The sequence below is a fragment of the Xenopus laevis genome, chromosome 4S (genome assembly GCF_017654675.1).
Source record: "Xenopus laevis strain J_2021 chromosome 4S, Xenopus_laevis_v10.1, whole genome shotgun sequence".
In the NCBI taxonomy this organism is placed as follows: Eukaryota; Metazoa; Chordata; class Amphibia; order Anura; family Pipidae; genus Xenopus; species Xenopus laevis.
In genome coordinates, this window is record NC_054378.1 from 68,052,277 (window position 1) to 68,062,583 (window position 10,307).

At 39.3% G+C, this 10,307-nt stretch overlaps 1 long non-coding RNA gene across 1 annotated transcript; it reads right to left on the minus strand.

Annotated features, from left to right (window-relative positions):
• Positions 1–4,126: 4,126 nt before the first annotated feature.
• Positions 4,127–8,766, minus strand: LOC121393300. The gene is made up of 2 exons (XR_005960959.1): positions 7,526–8,766; positions 4,127–6,664 (listed from the first exon to the last, which is right to left on the minus strand). It is a non-coding gene; the product is annotated as an uncharacterized LOC121393300 (long non-coding RNA).
• Between the last annotated feature and the right edge of the window lie 1,541 nt (positions 8,767–10,307).

The following is a 10,307-nucleotide window of genomic DNA, read 5'->3' on the forward strand; positions in this document are numbered from 1 at the left end:
TCATATGAGTTTCAATCCTTTCTGAGAGAGAGGAATATTGTGCATAGGAAATCTTCAGTGTATTACCCACAAGCAAATGGAGAAATCGAGCGATTCAACAGAAGTCTGAAAGAAGCACTACAGACAGCAAATCTTACTGGGAAATCTTGTAAAGTTTTTACAACAGAGTTCCTACATAACTACAGAGCAGCGTGCTATGCAACAACCCAATCATCTCCAGCTGAATTATCACATGGCAGACAGATGCGCACTAAGTTGCATGTTGCAGACATCAAGCTTCCACAAAATACTGTGCCTACAAAATGGTCTCCTGCTGACATTGTCAAACGTCAACAAGCCAAATGCAAGGCTTATACGGACAGAAAACGTGGTGCAAGAGAAGTGCACTCTCAGCCTGGATCTTTAGTCAGACTTAAGAAACCAGGAATACTGAAACAAGAACAATCTAAATTTACTACAACACTGATGGTCGCATATGGAATGCAAGTCATCTTGCTCCTGTTAGAAATGACTTTGGAGAAGCTCCATTTGATGAAGGACATTTTCCTACTCCTGATGCCAACTGCAATGGGCCTGAAGAAAGTGAACCTATAAGGCATACTGAGAGAATCAGAAAACTACTTGCATGGACCCAGGACTATGTGATGTGAATAATGTATATTATTGCTTTAAGATGCATTGTTGTTGTTTATTAGATTTGCCCAAATGCTTTCCTACTTTAGGGGGAATATGTGGTGTTTATACAAATGGCCTGTAGATGTCACTGTGCCCAGACTTATACTGTGCATACTTCCTGACAGCTTAAAAGTGAAATTTTCTGTTGTGTAATGGCTGCATGAGAGCCTGCTAATAAAGCACTGTTATACTCTCCTCATCCTCGGCTACCCAAAACATTACAGTAGTCAATACACATTCATCTCAAACAGTGGAAAACCTTCACACTTTGAAATATTTCAGATAAATTCCGTCAAAGGGGGTAATACAACCTATATCTTCTCACTAAATAAGCTATCACCGCCTTTCCCTTCTAGAAGCACTATAACAAAACAACTGTAACAAAACTTTCCCTACTTTCAGGTCTGACACCTACCCATACCAAATCCTGTACCCACCTCCCCGCTAGATGGGATCCAGGAAAAGACCCTCTATGTATGCTCTTCCTTCCACTGCCACCTAATGGGCAAACACTAAATTGCTATGACTTCAAACTTTACCCTGGAAAGGGAAATAATTGCCCAGGGATCACTATGGGCTAGATTAGTTGTTCCAAGGGGATTCCTCTGAGAAAAATATAACTAACCTTCAGGGTCTCATTATAGTATATAAGTTGGTATAATTTTTATTACTAAATTACACCGTTTGTATAAATAATTCATTCTACTGTACCATTTCCATTTGTATTCTTTTACCAATAAATGTATTTTTTTAAGTTATAAAACTGGTGTCTAGGCAGCCATCCTGATCCTGTGCTTTCAGAAACAGGCAGCACTGCGTAATACACAGGAAAAAATCGCCATTGATCGGTCTAACTCACGCTGTGGCGTTGACCAGCTGCTATAAATACTCTTGTACCCTTTCTCGGTCTAACCCACAATCTGGAGTTGACCAGCTGCTATAAACGATAAAAAGCCAATATTTGTACTCAAAGAGTAAAATAAAAATTGCCAGCGCCTTTCACAATCATTAATACAATTATACAATAATTACAATTATGCATACTAAAACTGCTTTCAGATAAGCTATTGTTCCTCCTACTCAATGTCCTTTCCCAAGTGGTGCTTGTCTCCTTTTACTCTTGCTTGGGTGCTATATTCACATCTACCACTTGGTGGAGCATAGAAGCATTTTTTAAATGAAAATAATTGCTGAGATCATTTTAATGTAAACTCTTCTCAAGCCTTCAGGTAAACTGCTTCTTTGAAGAGTTATTGGGTCTTTGGTGTCAGGGACCATTGTATTTAATGTATTGGGGGCTAAAGTTCCCACTGCCTCTAACTGTATCTAGGGAAGTATTTATTAACATTGGGTGAAAAACATCAGCAGCCAATCAGCAATTCGATTTCAACAGTCACTTACAACTAAAAGCTAAAACAAAAGTAATCAGGGCATTATATAACCTCACTTATGTAGTGTAAACTAAAGGCCACAATAACAATAACCACTGACATATTTTTCAGTGTGCCCTTGTCCATAAGAAGCAGTTCATATGTATTTTTCGGTAATAGCAAGAAACAAGATATTTAGATATTAGCAAGCTATATCAAGGGCGACAAAATGCTCCGTCTGCCATTGCAGTTAAGGGTGGTAGCACACAGGGAGATTAGTCGCCAAGCAACAAATCTTCTCTACTGTGGGAGACTAATCTCCCCAAATGCCTTCCTGGGTCAATGTATTGATTCGTTTTCCGAATCTTTCAGCAGAGGTGTCATGGAGCTGTTACTTTGTTACCTGCCCATTGTTCTTTTAAAAGGTTAGGGAGAAGGGGATATTTGGCATCACTCCAACTTGCAGTGCAGCAGTAGAGACTGAAGTTTATCAGAACAGTCAGAAGTCTGAGGGCACTTGGAAAAGTAAAAAAATACCATCCTCATGTCAAATTACAAAATTAATTATTAAAAGATCCGTATGTTTTAATAAAAAAAGGACAGGACTCTCAGTACAGGACTCTGCTGGAGTGGCCTACTTGAAAAAATATTTTTCTCCCATGACAGAATCAATGTGAACAAAAAATGTATGTACAGTAAGCCCCTTCAAATATTCAAATAAGTATATTTAAAAAGGAGATGAAGAAATGCAGCTGAAATTCTGTATGCAACTACTTCCCACCCCCCAGGCACACACATTCACTCCTTTTCTAAACAAAAATGAATGCATTTTATAACCTAACCCAGGGCTGTCCAACTGGCGGCCCGCAACCCCCCCTTCTGTGGCCCCCCACATGCTGTGTCTGTTTACCATATGTACGCTTTAAAATGTATCACTACAGAGATTAACTGGCCCCTGCAATGTTTAAACCTCAAATTCAGACTCTAATTCCCTGTATTGTTCACACCTATGATCCCCTTGTATTGTTCACACTTGTGACACCTCTATTGTTAATATCCTAAAACCCTGTACTGTTCACACCTGAGACCCAGACTGAAACTGCCCACACTGTTCAAACCTTATTCAAAATGCTATTGAGGCACCAGCACTGTGTCACTGTATGTAGTACAGATTAATGATATGAATGAATGAATGATAGCTTTCCCTGTCTCCTGCTCTGTTCTGCCTTCCCTCCCTGTGTGTGCCATTCTCTGCTTGCCCAGTGCTGCTTGTGTGTGCCATTCTCTGCTTGCCCAGTGCTGCTTGTGTGTGCCATTCTCTGCTTGCCCAGTGCTGCTTGTGTGTGGCATTCTCTGCTTGCCCAGTGCTGCTTGTGTGTGCTATTCTCTGCTTGCCCAGTGCTGCTTGGATGTGCTATTCTCTGCTTGCCCAATGCTGCTTGTGTGTGCCATTCTCTGCTTGCCCAATGCTGCTTGTGTGTGCCATTCTCTGCTTGCCCAGTGCTGCCTGTGTGTGCTATTCTCTGCTTGCCCAGTGCTGCTTGGGTGTGCTATTCTCTGCTTGCCCAATGCTGCTTGTGTGTGCCATTCTCTGTTTGCCCAGTGCTGCTTGTGTGTGCCATTCTCTGCTTGCCCAGTGCTGCTTGTGTGTGCCATTCTCTGCTTGCCCTACTTTACCTGTGGGATGTAAGCCTGTTAGAGGTTTGCTCTTGGGGTTTGTTAGCATTTGGAAATTGTTATGAAGGGCCCTTAAGGTGTTTAATCATGTGTTGGGGGTGTTGTTGTATTATTCACAGGGGAGGATGAGGCATATGGATTTAAGGGTATGTTTTTAACATAAATTCAATTTTTCACATATGAGTGATGAGGGATTTCCCTGCAGTGAGCACCAACCATTTGGTTTTTTGGTGTTCTACCACCGTTAATGTGGATTTGTTCTTAAAAGTTCTTGTGGTAATATGGTGTGGTTTACAGTGGGTGTGGTTTAAAAGGGGGAGTGGCCAACACTGACTTCCATTATCAGCCCTCCACCCCATAGGCCAGTAAAATTTTGGCCTTGGTACCACAGAAGTTGGACAGCACTGACCTAACCTAACTTCATCATAACCTAAGCATTTCTAATTTGTTGAATATTTCCTCAGTGCTTAGTTGCAGGGAATGATTTAAGGCTAATACACATGCAGAATGTAAGAAGTCGTTGTTGATGGCAATGCACCATTCCGATTTGTAGGTCTGTCAATGAAAGTATGGCAAGAAATCTAACAAGTTTTTGCATGGGGTGCAATAATTTATGATAAACACAAGCACCACCTCATAAAGTCTTTTAATGTCATCAAACAAGTTTCACATGGATTTGCACCAAATGGAAAGGAGGACTGCACACAAACATTAATCAAAATGGAAAAAGTAGTAACCTAAGTGGTAGAGGTGCAGGCTGATTTAAATACTAAGACATTCATTGGGAAAATGAAAGCAAAACACCCAGAGGAAAGGTAAGCTACATGGTGAGGCCTACAGTGCTCAAGTAAAAGAAATATTGATGGAGTCCCAATTCCATGTAAAATAAAACTACAGTTTTTAGAGTTCAAGGTTTAACTGAAAGGCTTTTAGCACATGGGCAGTGATGGGCGAATTGGTCCCGTTTCGATCCGCCAAAAAAATTGCGAATTTCCTGTGAAATTTGCGAAACGGTAAAAAATTCTTGAATCACCATTTTTTTGGACAACGCAGGAATTCACCGCAAATTCGCCCATCACTACACATGGGCATTTGTCGTCTCAGAATGAGCTAACACACAACAGGGCTTAATTACAATGCCCCCCGGAGTAGACAAATTGCATAAAAGGCCACATTTTGATGCACTTTGACCATTGCAGCGGAAATTGTGCAAATAGCTACAGGCCTCCGTTCTCTGTTTCGGAGAGCAAAGACCTAAAGATTGTGCTCTAAAGCTAACTAGATTCAAGGGGCAAAACTTGAATACCGGGAAGGCACCACTCCGGAACGCTAAAATCAGAAGTCAGTAGAATCCAGGAGCCCAAATTTTAAGAAGTACAAAAAATCTTTATTTTACATCATGTATAAAAGGCAAAAGTCTGATGCATTTTGTGTCCTCCAAGGTCACTTAATCATAGGCTCTTATGAGTATTCACGTTTTGTGTGCCCCATTTGCTGAAGGTCTGGGGCACGAGCACTCGGACCCACCATGGAAAGCGGTAAACTTGTCCCTTTATTCAAAGAATTCATGTTTCCTATGGCTTTAATTTTATAGATTCAAGGGGGCAGCAGTGTCTTACCTTCCCAGCAGGACAGCACTGTGCAGAGCACAGCCTTAGCAGTAAGTTAGGGTTGCCACTTGTCCGGTTTTGACCTGGACCGCCCGGTAATTTGAAGGACTGCCCGGGTCAAAACTGCCTGCCCAGTTTTCCAAATTAGGAAAACTGGGCAGGATCCTCTAAGATTGACACAATAGGCTAATCGCCGATCACCACATCATAGCCCTGTCCCTGATGTCACAGTCCAACCCCACTGTGTCCAGGGCCCCGCACCCTATGCATCACAGCCTGCCCCCTCCATATCACAGCCCCGCCCCCTGGGCTAAAGGTGGCAACCTTACAGTGAGTGGATGTACAGGTGGATCACAGAGGGAGATGCCGGCAGAACTCATCTCTTTGTATTGCAAAGGTTCACCTCCATGATCTGCACTATAACATTGGATTGTTTGATATGCACTCAGAAGTGTGACTTATGTAAGTGCGATAAGTTTTAAAACCTTTTAAAAATAAAGGCAAATTACACTATGGGCTCTGTTCCTGCTTTTTAATGTTTTTACAGAAAAAAGAAATACCTTGGAGTTGAAATTGATATGCTGTTTTGAAATCAGGAATCTTGTAAGTTGCCGGGTTTTGCTGATAGAAGAAAACACCATTACAACTTATTTTAAATAATTTTACCTTTTGAAGCAAGCACTACAAGCACTTTGTTTGACTTAATTATAATTATTAATTAATATTTTTGGAGATAGCGCCTTGTAAAAATCACTATATCACTTTAGAACACACACAAAAAAATCTGTGCATAGACTTTCTAAAAAGAAAATATTCTGAGGGTTTACTTTTCCTTTAAATTTAGTTTGTTTTTGCAATTTTAACTCTGTCATACATTCTGAGATGCAAGGTAGGAACAGCAAGACAGCAGGGCAGGGGTGCAAGTGCTTTCCTGAAAGAGCACTAAGGGTCATGCTCCTGCTCTTTTATGTGTAAAGCAGAATCATTTATATGTGGGCTCCATTATTTACAAAATGTATTATTTATTTATTTCCTTTCCTAATGCAAATTCTCTCTCCATATAAAAGGATAAAGTCTAACGCTTCTGATATGAGGATGCAATGTTAGAAGTTACAACCAAGTCACAAGAAGCTGGCCTGAAATATTAGATGACAGCCTGTTAATTCAGTCGCAGACAGCATGTCGCCTCTCCTCTGTGTATTGCTTACAATGCTGTCATGCTGCTAGTTCCGATTTCTGCTTGTTTTACCATACCTCTAACCAGGCATCATTTCAGGCATATTCATCCGCTTAATCATGGCAAAATTTGAATTCCCTGGTATTATTTGTAATCTGGAGGAAAGAAAATAGAAACCAGTTGTATACACAGTCACCAGAAATGAGAGAGAGTAAATCAAGCAGAACTGCAATTTTCCAGATTCAAGCACTGTTGGGGATATGTTATATTGGTTGCTAATGCAAAAATCTCCAATTAATTCACAATGCAAATATATGTTTGCAAAGTGAACAATTTTGCCTTTGCAAACACTTTGCCTCTCACATGACAGTAGGATAGCGTTTGAGAATTTTATAGTTTGGGAGTGCGCAGTCTATGTAATAAAACGTCTTAATGGAAAAGTTGTTATGTTTGCTCCAAAAGTTTACGCCACCTATGAAGATACACAACGCAATAAAAAGTCTAATAATGTGTTTTTAAAACAAGGTTGAATCAAGCAGAACTGCAAGTTTCTAGATTTAAGCACTATATATAGCATATGTATATTGAAAAGGTTCTTAGGGTTCTGTTTTATTTAACTAGGTTTACAATCTCTCCAAAAAATAAATATACAATAATGATAAGGTATGTCTACAGAAAATGTAAGGAAATGCTTACAATGTGAATATTGATAAATCATAACACAACATACCCACTAAAAAAATACTGGAGCACAATAACATGGCGGGCCTAGAAATGGCAGATAGAATATGGTGACTAATGGAAAGATATTTACATAATGAGCCTTCAAGTTCACAAATGCTTAAAATATATGAAAAGTGCAGCCACTGAAATGATTGCCAAAGGTAAAGAAATGTCAACACAAAAAGTATAATTGCCCCAAATGAAGCATTAGCAGAATATTTAGCCCCTTTGCAGGCTGAGGCAACTTTTTTTGCTGCTGCTCTCCCCAACCCAACCCCCACCACCATGCTCACCTTTTTGGTACCAGAGGCGGTTCCATGATGGTACTGTAGCTCTGAGAAGCGCAATTGTCTCTCTGCGCTAGAAGTGTTAAAGTCAATAGGAGCTGCGGGGTGATTCACCTGATGCGAGTTTCTCAACTGCATTGGTGCATCGCCACGGTGTGTGACCTTGTCATGGAAAGACCCTAGAAGAAGGAAAACAAATGCTAAAAATGATTTCAAACTATCCTGCTTTTTTATCTGAAAAGTTAAGTACTAGTTAAAAGGCTGCTTATTAAGTCTCTCTTAAGGTATTACAGAGTACTAACTGCTTCTTTGATTTTTAAAAGCCTTTTGTGAATGATTATAGGAAAAATAGGGGCATCAGAGAACAGAAGAAAAATAAGTGCATCACATGATATAGGGGCATCAGATGACAGAGGGCTAGAGAAGAGAGAATTGCTCACATGAGAAGACACGCTCCATTAAATGTGCGGGTAAAGATGCTCCGTTGCTGCATGTCTAGGCATGAGTGAGGGCAAAATATGGAAGAGCAAGCAGCAGTGCCAATCAGAAAGTAGGCTACATATTTTGGAAAATTTGAGAAATACATTTTTTTTGCATTCTTGTACATTTCTTTAGAGATCCTGTATTCTGGCATGTACTATATCCTGGTTATGATATTCTGGTAAGGCAGGATTCACAAATAAAATGGTAACTTTACTGTTTCTTAAAAATTAGGAAATAAAATTGTTAAATAATCAAGGGCAGATTTTATATGCACATATTTTTTATTTTATATCTAATCCTAATAAAAGCATTATCAGAAATGTCCTTGAAAATGGTGGGTACCTGCAATGCATTATGGGTGGTTACACGCAATTAAAATGGAAAATAGTTTGATTTATAACTCAGATAAAGCAGTCATTTACATTACATACTTGCAGTTTGTTTGTTAATGTGGGCATAAATAGCTTGCCTCCCTGTATAACACCAGGCCTCACCAAGCATTGCTTTTTGGCATATTAGTTAATAAAGTAATATCACTTGTGGAGGCAATTTCTTTCCAAAGCAATAATAACACCACAAAGTTTAGAGAACTGGGCTATCTCAGAGAATACCTCACAATTCTAAACACTAAAAAGTGGTGATTGTCATTGCTATTTAATAAATGTTGGGCCAATAATTAAGGCTTTGTAAGGCATTATTAAATAAAGAGTGCTGATATATTACTCCACCTAGTAATACTTGCTTACCTTGTTGTTGCATCGCTCCATTCAAGCCAATGGAGAAAAAGCATCCCTATGGCAATTTGCCACCATCCTGCAGCCAGCTAATTAACCCCTGAATTGCTGCTTTGGCAATTGGGCTATATGTAATTACTGTAACTTGTAACACATGAACTATTACATGGTATATGGTGAACTGTTATACACTGCAATATCTTATTTATGGCACCTTTGTTTGATGGTGTCATCTATAAATAATTGCTGAGCTCTAAGGCATTAGAAGATATATGCACACTGCGACTGGTTTATACAAGTTGTAACTGAATAACTATTAAGATACTGATACCAAGAAACTTTGCCTCAAAATATAAACGAACATGAAACGTTCCCTGTAGGTCATATTGGTCATTTTTCACTAATAGGCCTACTTTTGTAAGTAATTGTTACTTGAAGTTCCTAAACCTGACTGTTATGCCAATATGACTGTCTCCTCAATTTCTAATGCTAACAGACGACTGCTACATAGTGGTGTAACAACAACATGCTGCTCCCCCCAAAATAAAAATTGGAGGGGTAGCCAATGTTTTTGTCCCCTTAGATACAATAATATAAGTTACTGTTAAAGCAATGTAGGTTGGTTTGCACATGTAATACATATTGAAATTCGATAAAAGGAAAACTAAAGATGTATAAAATTCCATCAGTATCATATTGAAAGATATTCTTTGGAAGTGCATGTGTAAGTACTGTATGCTTCAGTGCACATCAAATAAGGGAATTATAGAGAAAGAATGAATACCCCAAGCGTGCCTCAAAAACCTACAGTATTGGAGAATGCCAATGGGTCGAAGGTAAAATGCCGGGCACATTGTATTATTCAGTGACTGAAAAACCCCACATTCATGTCTTTATCCTACTAGTATCTGCCCTGTGTTAGTATGAATAGTTCATTGTGTTGCACCGAAACTTGCATTCTAATGAAGTGCCCCCACTGTCAGTGAAAGTATTGTTTTCAATATACTTTTTCTACTTAAGCAGGTTGATTGAACCAAAAAAAAATGAAAGCCTAAATGGCTAAACTTATTGCTTACAATAACACTTGATTTTAACATAAATAGTGAATGTATGGTACAGCAGTACAGTAATGGGACATTATTAACATTATAAAACATGCTTATCCTTATGTTTCATGTAGAGACAGCAGATTCTACCTAGTCAAGAGCCATTGCATCTATCACACAGTGAGTGTGTGTGGTGGGGGGTTGGGGGACAAAGTTGTTGTATTTGTATTAATCATCCTTACTGCAGTTATACTTAAAAATAACATTGTGAGGCAACTTCAGGCGACTTAGAAAATCGAAGCACCGCAAGTGTATTGGTGCTAGGGTTTTGTCATTATAGCAGGTGGCAGGCACGGCGAAGGCAGTTCGGGGAGATTGCCACCCCGTAGAAGAGGCGATTACTCACCAGGTGTCTAAATCCCCACGAATCTGCCCGTGTGCTAGCTCCCTAAGATTATTGAAGAAAACTTGTTTTAAGAAAAACATCATATTGATAAAGTTTACTGTTTTGTTAAATTAGAATTT